Source organism: Brienomyrus brachyistius, unplaced genomic scaffold (genome assembly GCF_023856365.1).
Source record: "Brienomyrus brachyistius isolate T26 unplaced genomic scaffold, BBRACH_0.4 scaffold103, whole genome shotgun sequence".
Classification (NCBI taxonomy): domain Eukaryota; kingdom Metazoa; phylum Chordata; class Actinopteri; order Osteoglossiformes; family Mormyridae; genus Brienomyrus; species Brienomyrus brachyistius.
Genome location: NW_026042378.1, coordinates 347,332 through 358,176, shown reverse-complemented (window position 1 = coordinate 358,176; position 10,845 = coordinate 347,332). Strand labels below are relative to the sequence as shown.

Here is a 10,845-nt window from a genome sequence, read left to right as displayed (position 1 = left end):
GAAAAAAATAAAGTAGTTGAGACAATAAGCAACAACAGCTGAAAACATCTCCTAGTCACAGGAAAAACAGAAGCAGGCATGTGGTAAACGAATACAAAAGAGGTACCAAAACACAGTTTATCATGTTGGAAATGAGGCGCTTCTGTTCAACATGAGGAAGCGGGGACGGAAAGGAGGAAGAACGGAACCGGATTTTACCGGACCTTATGTCATCCAGGCAATATGTGGCAAGCTGGTTACACTGTCTAATTCTGAAGGGGCAACTTTAAAGAACAAATACAATGTAAACCACATACAGAAGGAGCCAAACTGATGTCCCAAGTCAGGAATCACACAAGGTGCCAGAAGAGTATAAGACCAGTAAACCTCCCTCTAGCGCAGAGCTTCTGACAATAGAGAAAGGATGCTGACAGTTGAAAAAAAAACTCATGTCTGTGTGTTATGAAAGAATATCAATAAATGTTTCCGAAAGGGGCTGACTCATTTGGTAATTATTTACGGCTTATGTTATGGCTGCCAATTTACAGTCTTTACTGAAGTCTGACTTCTTTCGAGTCACCTTTAATATAGATTGGACACTCTCTATGCAATGTGCAATACTTATATAGATGGTAAATGTTTACTTGCTTGCACAGATGGTTGATTAGGTAATTAGTGTAAGTGTGTGTGTGTGTGTGTGTGTGTCTAATCGCATGTATGTCCAAGGTCCATAGTAAGTAATATACACTGATCAAGAGATCCCTGAAAGTGGATGAAAGAGGATATTAGTGGGGGTATCACTTAGTGTAACGGGTGCAGGAAAATGAGCAGGACTGCAAGCCATATAATGACCCACTGTCCTTATCTAGCTCTTAATACAGTATGCATACAGTGATGTATCTACAATGGACAGCTACTATAAGCAGATAGCACAGTACAGGTGCTTAATCTGTATGCTATTTCCATCCATCCATTGTCCAAACCGCTTATCCTACTGGGTCACAGGAGCCTATCCCGGAATCAATGGGCACGAGGCAGGGAAGAACCCAGGATGGGGGGCCAGCCCATCACAGCTCACACTCACACACCATTCACTCACACATGCACACCTACGGTCAATTTAGCAACTCCAATTAGCCTCAGCATGTTTTTGGACTGTGGGAGGAAACCGGAGCAGCTCTACTAGCAGCTTTGTGTGGTAATTGTTTGTATTAAAAATACATTGGGCCTAGTCAAGTTATTATAATGAAGAATTAACATCTAAAAGCTGCTAGTAAACCGTAGGAAAATAATTTTTCTATTTTCTTGCTGCCATCTCGTGGCCAAAAGTAGGTACTACAGTTTGAAAACAAATGATTTCTTGCCGAAATTGCAATACCTAGTTTTGACCACGAGATGGCACCAAGAAAATAGAAAAATTATTTTCCCACGGTCTACTAGCAGCTTTGTGTGGTAATTGTTTGTGTTAAAAATACATTGGACCTAGTCAAATTATTATAATGAAGAATTAACATCTAAAAGCTGCTAGTAAACCGTGGGAAAACAATTTTTCTATTTTCTTGCTGCCATCTCGTGGCCAAAAGTAGGTACTACAGTTTGAAACCAAATGATTTCTTGCCGAAATTGCAATACCTACTATTGACCACGAGATGGCAGCAAGAAAATAAAAAAATTATTTTCCCACGGTTTACTAGCAGCTTTGTGTGGTAATTGTTTGTATTAAAAATACATTGGATCAAGTCAAATTATTTTAATGAAGAATTAACATCTAAAAGCTGCTAGTAGACCGTGGGAAAATAATTTTTCTATTTTCTTGCTGCCATCTCGTGGCCAAAAGTAGGTATTGCAATTTCGGTAAGAAATCATTTCTTTTCAAATTGCAGTACCTACTTTTGGCCACGAGATGGCAGCAAGAAAATAGAATTTTTTTTTTCCCACGGTCTACTAGCAGCTTTTAGATGTTAATTCTTCATTAAAATAATTTGACTTGATCCAATGTATTTTTAATACAAACAATTACCAAATGGGATTCCCATTTCCTTTCTGTGGGATCCAACAGAACACGGGCTGACCATCAGTCAACATGTCTTCAACCATGCAGGACAGGACCCAGTCCAGGCCAAACCTCACGGTGCTGGTGTTAATAAAAAAATGTAAGGAACATGCAGCTGCAGCTCACACACAAACACAGTCCACAGCATCCAGAAAAAGGTCAGGCCTTTTTCTTCTTTAGCTGACTCCGCCCAGACCTCGCCCCCTTTCTGGGCGCCTCGCACTATGCCTTTGAACTGGCCCTGCAGCTTGGCCCGTTTCCTGTTTCCCAATGCAAGTCATAAGATTCACCCGTAAATGATATTTTGAATCGGAACGATATTTATTATTATTGTTTAGATTAAATATATAACGGTTTAATGATTGAATATAACTTGATATTGTTGTTTGTGTTGTTTAGTTTGAGGTTCTAGTTTCTGTCTTTATCCGCTTTCGTTTCAGTAGGCAGCTGGTTCATCCCAGACTCAGGGTCTCTCTGCTCTTCATCAAACCCACACCCCCAGTTTGGGAGCACCCTCTCCCTCTCCTCCCCCCACGGCTGTGACCGTTACTCCTCCTTGAGGAGTAACCGCTTTGCACCCTATCCCAGCCCCTATACCCACAGGAGTGCATCACCCAGTGACCAGCCGCCCTGCCTGTCCCCTCACACAAGCACACACTGAAATCATGGTCCTAAGCTCTCTGTGTGGGTCACCACGATAGTACAGCACACCGACGATTACCCTCTGACTGAATCAGAATCAGCTTTATTTGGCCAAGTATGTTCACACATATTGGGAATAGTCAGACATTTAATCAAAATAATTAAGACAAGACATAAACATACAGTTCTGTTGATATGCGATGCATATAACCTCTGCATTCACAGCACTGCTTCAGTTATCGAAGAGCAAATTTCCAAAACTCACTCAGTCCGATAACCTAAAGTAATAAGTCATAATCCTCTTCATACGTTGCAGTAATGGGAATGAAATCTCACTCAGTGTTTATGTAATGGAGCGATGGAATTTCGTGAAATTTCCAAAAGTCCACAGAAATATTCAGAAAAACATTCCTGCAGACTGAGTTTTTGATATTTGCTTTTCAATTAACACAATTTTCTTCAGTCTGAGGTTTAACAGAATTCAGCCATATGCGGTTCAAAAAAAACTACACAGAACAAAAACAGAAAGGACTTTACATCTGTCTGAAAGGAAAGTTGACACAGGCTGCAGCAGTGAACAAATCAATCAATGTATTAAAGTTAGGCATTAAGTAACTGGAGGCAGTATATACATAACATGATAACATGCCTTTTCTGTATTGACCATATTAAGGACGCTGTAACACTGCCCACCACATACCTGCTTCATTTATTGTTTTATACTTGCAGCTGCTTATTCAGACAGCTCGTCTACCTGTCTGTCCATGTTGCCCTCCCATGACAACTGGTCCAGCCTACAGGTGCCGTCCCATTCCGGCATGTTACCCATGAGTCATAGCGGCACCTCCTGGAGCAGCTCCAGGTGAGCCCGTGCCTCCCCTCCCCCACCTGCCCCCATGCTGAGTCTCGGGCCCCCGTCTTCCCTCTTGTTCTCGCCTATACCCACATCCTGGCCTGTGTCTGCATCGTCTCACCTCGTTAACAGGTCTTTCACCTTCTTCTGTCCTGATCCATTCAGGCCCATCACTGCATTCTGGGACATGCTTTGATTTATTTCGCCATAGTTACTCTTTGTTTTCCTTTGTACTTTGCACTCTACAAGTAAAATGAATAAACAATAGGCATTATTTTGATATTGTTTTAGTACAGTGACACTAGTATATTTGTTGTTGTTTCCAGGCAACACTGCATGCTGATTTAACGTCTTTCCTTAATCTCCACCCCATTGCTCACACACAGCCAGTATCCCAGTTTGTGGTCAATGAGCTCCTCCTCACTCACCCCAGTCTCCTAGTCCAGTGGAATGTCCAACAGCTTGGGCTCTCAGTTCCTGCGCAGCTCTACAACTCATTACCCAGGGCTCTCGCACCCGGCCACAGTGCCCCTCTCAGGTTCCCCGCTGTATGACAGCACTGCCCCATCGGAAGTTCATGAAGCCTCACAGTACAACGCCTCTCCCCACACGCGCTTAGCCACCACCGGGACTCCCATCACTCCTCCTTCCCTGTAGGGCGGCGCACTTCCATTATTATTACAGTTTCTACTGTAACTCTGTTGCTTTTCCTGGTGCTGGACTTTTGACAGATAAATACATTATTTGTTGCATTCAGTGACAAAAGATTCGTCTGTTTAACACCCTCAGTCTCCACCCTATGAGCCCCTTGTTGGCGGCAGAATCAGGAAGATGTCGGAGAAAGCAGAGGTAAAGTGAATAGTCACCTCGACAAAAATGTGGAAACCGCTTATGGTGATCATGCCTGTGTGGGTGAAATGGATCACCACAGTATAAGCGGATGATGATCATAGATGATTTTTCCCTTTTTCTTTATGTCTGGCTGTTTACCATCTAATAGGCATTTTTTTTCTTTGGGATGCGTCTAGGTCAGATACGACCAAAATATTTTTCTCATTTCAGAAGTGAAAAAAAAATATTGCTCTCAGATTCTGTTCAGTTGTAGTTTTTTAAAATAATGTACCTTGATTTGTGTTTGTTTAAAACACCATTACCTGCTGCTTACTGGGTCGCTGAAAATTTCTGGCCCAGCTAAATTTTTTGGTTTGAAAATCTGGCCCAACTACTTTCCAGACCTGGACTAGCCCTACTGAATCATACACTAATGTTATTCTGTTATGTGGGCTGTTGTGAAAGGGAGATTTGCAGGATGCTGCACGACGGGTGGTGTCCCTGCTGCAGAATGCCCTGTCTGAAGCAGCACCTAGAGACAGTGAGGGTTGTTGTTATCACCTTAATATTGTATATACGCAATCTGTTATTTCTTAACTAATATAATTGTAATGTATTCTTCTGATATATTGTGCACAGCCAACAAAAAAGAGAAAAATGCAAAACCAAAGGAAGGCTTTCTTTTCTCTTAAAAGTCTTTTTTCTAAACCAACTGAGAGTCAGTTAGAGGGGTGTTCATTATCAGTATTGTTGCTGGCATTTCTGAAAATGTGCCAATTTTAGTCAAGTGGCTACTTTTCAAATGCAGTCCCTGGCCAAGATGAAGAAAGTTCATGAAGACTACATGATAATATTGAGCACTGACATAACAAACAACATTTTTTACATGCAAAATATACAGGAAATATACACTGCAACAGGCTAGGATAGACAAATAACCAAATACACTTGCAAGCCTGACCACTTTAGACCCCAGATTAGAAAATTGGTGAATGAGCATATATTTTTTCCAAGTTTTGTTTTGCTTTCAAGTTCTCACAAAAAAAAAAAAAAAAAAAACATTTTTTCCACTATAGCCAGATCCAGTTTCTGTGGGGGGCGGGGGGGGGGGTGACAATTTGTAGTAATAACTATTTCCTCCCAAGTCCTGAGTCCCGAGACCTCCATGACAGATAGATATAAGTTGCTAGTGTTGATCGGCAGGAAATCTTCTCCAAAGCCCCACCACCACCTCACACCAATCCACCCAGGGTTTACTTCAAATAAATTTGCTGGTAATACAAACCGGATCAACTTGTGGTTTGTGTCCACAAAGGCCCTGGTACATTCTGCGTACAACACAGCCAAGACTTGACAACCTTGATATGATGCGCATGGAATCAACCCTATGCATGGAGGCTGCAACTCTTCTCCACCGAACCCTGTAGCCCATTGACTGCAGCCTCCCTCTGACCATCCTGTAGCCTGCATTTGGTAGATCATTCTTGACAGAAGAAACCAAATTGTCAAGTTCCTCATCACTGATGGAATTATATGTGTCCCTAACACAGAGCTCATACTCTTTCATTCTTCTTAAGATTGTTCTTCTTGAAACGCCCATCAGTGTGGCTATGCAAGGCACAGGAAGTTGAATATGGAACATGTCTTTCAAACGTTGTTCTTCAATCAAAATCTTGGGTCGTCTATTGGTGGCAGCGACTTCCTGTGTGACACATGGGGCTGGACGTTCCAGATGTGCCCTCACAAGGTCAAAGAGCTCTTGCAAAGCCAGGGTGATAGCAGGAGGTACTTCAATGTGATTAGACAGGGCCTGCAGAAGATACAGCTCCTGATGACAAAGGAATTCCAGGTAATCCAAATTTAGTGGAGTCGTGCTGAATCCCATTTCTATTTTATGCAGAAGACTTTCGAGAAGGTGGTATCTGAGCTGTTCACAGAACAAATTATAGTTATTGAGGTGTCAAGATCTGGTCTCTGATCCACACACTAGGCCTACCATTCAAAAGTTTTAATTATGAAAATGAAATGTTTTTGTTTTGTGAGGTGCTTGTTCATGTATGATGATGTAGTGGCTGCTCTGTTTGACCGTGGTAAACCTTTTCACAAACAATATAAGTGAAGAAGTATGACATTAGATCTAAGGACCAGAGTCAAATAAAGTTAAATAAAATCCATAAAAAACACTTACTCAGTGGAGATTCCAATGTAGCAGGCAGACAGCTTTATGGCTTTAATAATGAGTGTATTTAGCAGCTACAAGGACAAAAGATATTGAAAACCTCTCCATTCTAATGCTAATTTAATAAACATTAACAGATAGCACTTAAGGTGGTTTCGCCTATAGTCTGCTAACACTAACCCGAGAAATAATATCTGACGAGCGCTCTTCCCAGGATTTGAATTTATTAAATTGGCTGTGTGATGTTGTATTAAGAAATGTTATTCACAATGCAATTTATCGTACATTGGCCCATTCTTTTATATATGGTAAGACGAAGCGGGAAATTCGAGCGAGCGAGTGCTGTGCAGACGCGAGCGCGTAGAGGGGATGGGTTTTCAGCACTGGAGCACACACACGCGCGTGGTTCTACTTTTGGCACTAATTTAACGCCGAGCGAGTGAGTGAGTGCTGTGCAATCGCGAGCGCGTAGAGAGCATGGATTTTCTGTTCGCGAGCGCATGCGCGCGTGGTTTTTATGCGCACGACTTTTGGCACTAATTTAACGCCGTAGAAATGTGTGTTTAAAAGGGGAGAAGATCGGGTTGCAGCGCTGGTGTGAGCGGTTTCTCCGGGCAGTTCGCTCGAGGCTAACGTGGCTTGGGGAACGTGGTGTACCCGTCACCCATGCCAGGGAAGAAATCAAAACGGAAATGCTAGGAATATGGACTTCATCTTACGTCAAGCGTTTTCCCCTCCATTGACGCCCATAAAGAAAAGTCCATATTCGTAGCATTTCGGTTTTGATTTCTTGTCAGGTAAGTCTTTATGGCCAGATACATTCGCGAGAAATTTGGTGATTTGTGGTGGCTGTTTTGATACATTAAGTTGCGTTACGCATTTTCACATTAAGCGTTTTAGAATGTCCCGTGGCAGGTATCCCCTTCTATTGCCCTAGGGAGGGTTGTAACCCTCGTCTGTATATTAATAAAGAATAATCCTTCTATTCCTGTGTCGTGTATCTGTCCCTTCCCAGCAATTTAACGAAATTTGGTGGCAGCGGTTACAAGTGAACCCGTTTAAGTTTAGCGCTCATACTTCCGTCCATATGTTTAAGACCCACCTTGGCTGACTTAGCTGACATGTCCTGATTTCATAATCTTCAAATTTGTAATCTTTTCTCCTTCATCTAACTCCATGTTTTTAACTTCTTGTCATTTTCTTGCCGTTTGACTCATAGAAAATTATCAGACTTAAATGACACGTCAGCCTGTGCAGACAGCGATTTCAATGTTTTAATAAATTGGCCAGCAGGTGGGGGCAGTGCTCAATTTCATTAATGCCATTCAGAAAACTTTCAGGCTTTATGTCTTAATGAACAGCCTAGAGAAAGACAAAGCATTATATTACTGATGCATACAGCAGATCCCCAACTCAGGCAGTGTTGCATATTCTTAACAGTGCTACAGTATGTTCACACAGCCAGTACAAACAAACTTGCAAGATCTAGACCAGGGGTCACCAACCTTTTTAAAACGGAGAGCTACTTCACGGGTACTGAGCCATACGAAGTTTGATATCAGTTTGAAGCGCCCTCCTGAACATGTCTAAACTTCATGTATGATAAACATGTTTTAAATGCTTTTTTTATATTCAATTTCAAATCTATATAAATGCAAATGTGATAGATTAGAAACAGGATAAAATTACATTTTAGATGATGTTCGCTGGTGAGTTGTGCTATTTTGTAGAACAGGTCCACGGGCAACTCATGTGGTCATTGGGGGCATCCTTGGGGCACCATGTTGGTGACCCCTTATCTAGACCTACCACATCAGGTAGGAAGGTGCCTATTTCTACCAACTATTCAGACCATCAGATCCAAACCATACATTCAGTCATGCACAGGCACTCCACCAGAGGGCTCTACATTCTGTGCTACATCTGCTCACCTGTTAGACCCACACTCAGTCTCCATCCTGATTTCTACCTACTACTCGGACTATCTCACCAAAACAGTCCTGTGGCCTGTTCTATGAAGCGGGGTCTAAACAGTGGAACCACAACATCTGTGGAACCACAAAGATGTTCAGACTCTTTGGTCTTCTCATTTTCATTAGTAAGGCCCTAAAATATAAATTATTTTTGGATTTTAATATTTTCATTTATCTATATGATGTGATCAGTGGAATTTGGCCATTTAATCTTCATCATAGTTAATAGTTATTTAGATTACTATTATATGTCTTATTTGATTATGATTTTTTTGTTTTTCTGTTTTTGCAGACACTGCACTGACTACAGATGTTGTTCAGCCCAGTCACCTGATGAGGGTTCAGCTTGGAGACAGTGTGACCCTGACATGCTTCTGTCCAGAAGATGTTTCTTATGTTGCTTGGTTCAAACAAGCTGCTGGTCAGAAGCCCCAGCTCATGGCGAAAGCACTTCTCTACGTACCTGGTGAATTTTACAAGGAATATAAAAGCATAAAACGTTACTCCTTACTGAATGCAGAGGGGAGTTTTAACCTCACTATTTCTAACGTGGAGCCGTCAGATTCTGCAGTGTATTATTGTACTGCTGTGTTTCTTCATGAGGTCACCTTTGGGAATGGAACCTTTGTCATAATCACAGGTAAATGAGATTCCAGCTATTTTCATATTTGATTTATTATAATGTCAGTAAGATTGTTCCCTGCCAAATAATTTTGACAGTTTAGTTGTTTGTCGATATAAAATTAGCAAAGTTGTGGAAAGGCTGAGTTGTTGCAATCAGTTCTTTGATGTGACACATGCTTACTTGTCTCCCTTGTGTACCATGCTGAATGGTTTGGGGCAAACGCACAGGGACTGATCGATTATATTAAACAGATGAAAGAAACTGAATGAAAATTTCAAGTGTTCTTAAATTACGTTTTTCATTTAATGTTCTGTACTGTATGTATTTTTGAGTATATACATGTACCTGTATATGTACCCGTATATATACCTGTGTCGTTAATAACGATCTGGATAATTAAGAAAGAGGAGTTTTGTTTCTTGCTCCCTGTCCTGTTACTTGGCTCACAAACATACACACACATAGACACACACACAAACACACACACACACACATACACACACATAGACACACACACAAACACACACATGCACACACACACGAACACATACACACACACACAAACATACACACACAGACACACACATGCACACACACTCACACACACACTGCTACGGCTCTGTAAGAACACTAGCATGCTCTTTTGTGTGAGTGGGGTGGGGGGTGTTAAATAAGATGAAAATGACAATGGCTGTACTTTTGTTATGCCAGTTGTGTTTCTATCGTCATTGTATCATATTCCACAAGCTTTTTATTCTACAAGATGTACAAGCCAGTCAGTGTATTCAGTGGGGTGTTCAGGAGTCATTAGGTTCTGAAAAATGTCTTGCATTTAAAACATAATGTACTTTTGAATACTTAAGTATTTTTAGATGCAAATACTCCAGTACTTTAACTGAAGTAAAAAATTAACTGAAAAGCTTTGAGTATTATTTGACGAGGAGTATCTATACTTAACTCAAGTAGTGAAGTTGTGTACTTTGTCCACCTCTGTCCAAAAGTGACATACAGCTGTAAGCTGTTTTGGTTTGTTTGTCTGCTGAGTGCTTCTCTGCAGTGCTGCAGATGTTTCCACTGGTTAGATGCAGCTCAGGAAGACTGACCCACTGACTGCACTGTGCTGGGCTCACTTTGCAAAGAGTAAAAACCACACAGAGAGAACAATACCTGCTGCTTGTAAGACCCTGTTTCCTCTCTACCTCACCCAGGTCACGCTTTGAAGTATTCAGCCTAAGTTATTTTATCCAAACAAGCCACCATTATTATTCATGCAGCTGGACATTTGACTGGAGCACATGATTGCTACATATCACTACCCTGTACATGGAACAGAACGTACAGCTTTCACAACAGAACAAAATTCTCATCAGTCCACATCTGAAACCACCACACATCTTAGGGATCCCATTTATAATGGTACATTTTTGTTTTATTCACATTCTTTTTCATCACACAGATGCAATGCAATGCAATTTTATTTATATAGCGCATTATCACAACATTACATTGTCTCAATGCGCTTTACATTTCTGCCACGTAAAGACCCCCCAGTGAGTAAGCCAAAGGCAACGGTGGCAAGGAAAAACTCCCTAAGAGGAAGAAACCTTGGGAGGAACCAGACCCAAAGGGGGGGCCCATCCTCCAGGGGCCAGCAGAAAAAATCAAACAAAACAAGAATTATATAGTTTAAGCTAATATGCAGGGGAGGAA

General features: G+C 41.4%; 1 pseudogene; it reads left to right on the top strand.

The window, feature by feature from the left end:
- Positions 1–206: 206 nt before the first annotated feature.
- On the top strand, positions 207–9,086 carry LOC125727581 (probable non-functional immunoglobulin kappa variable 3-7; annotated as a pseudogene).
- Positions 9,087–10,845: the final 1,759 nt, after the last annotated feature.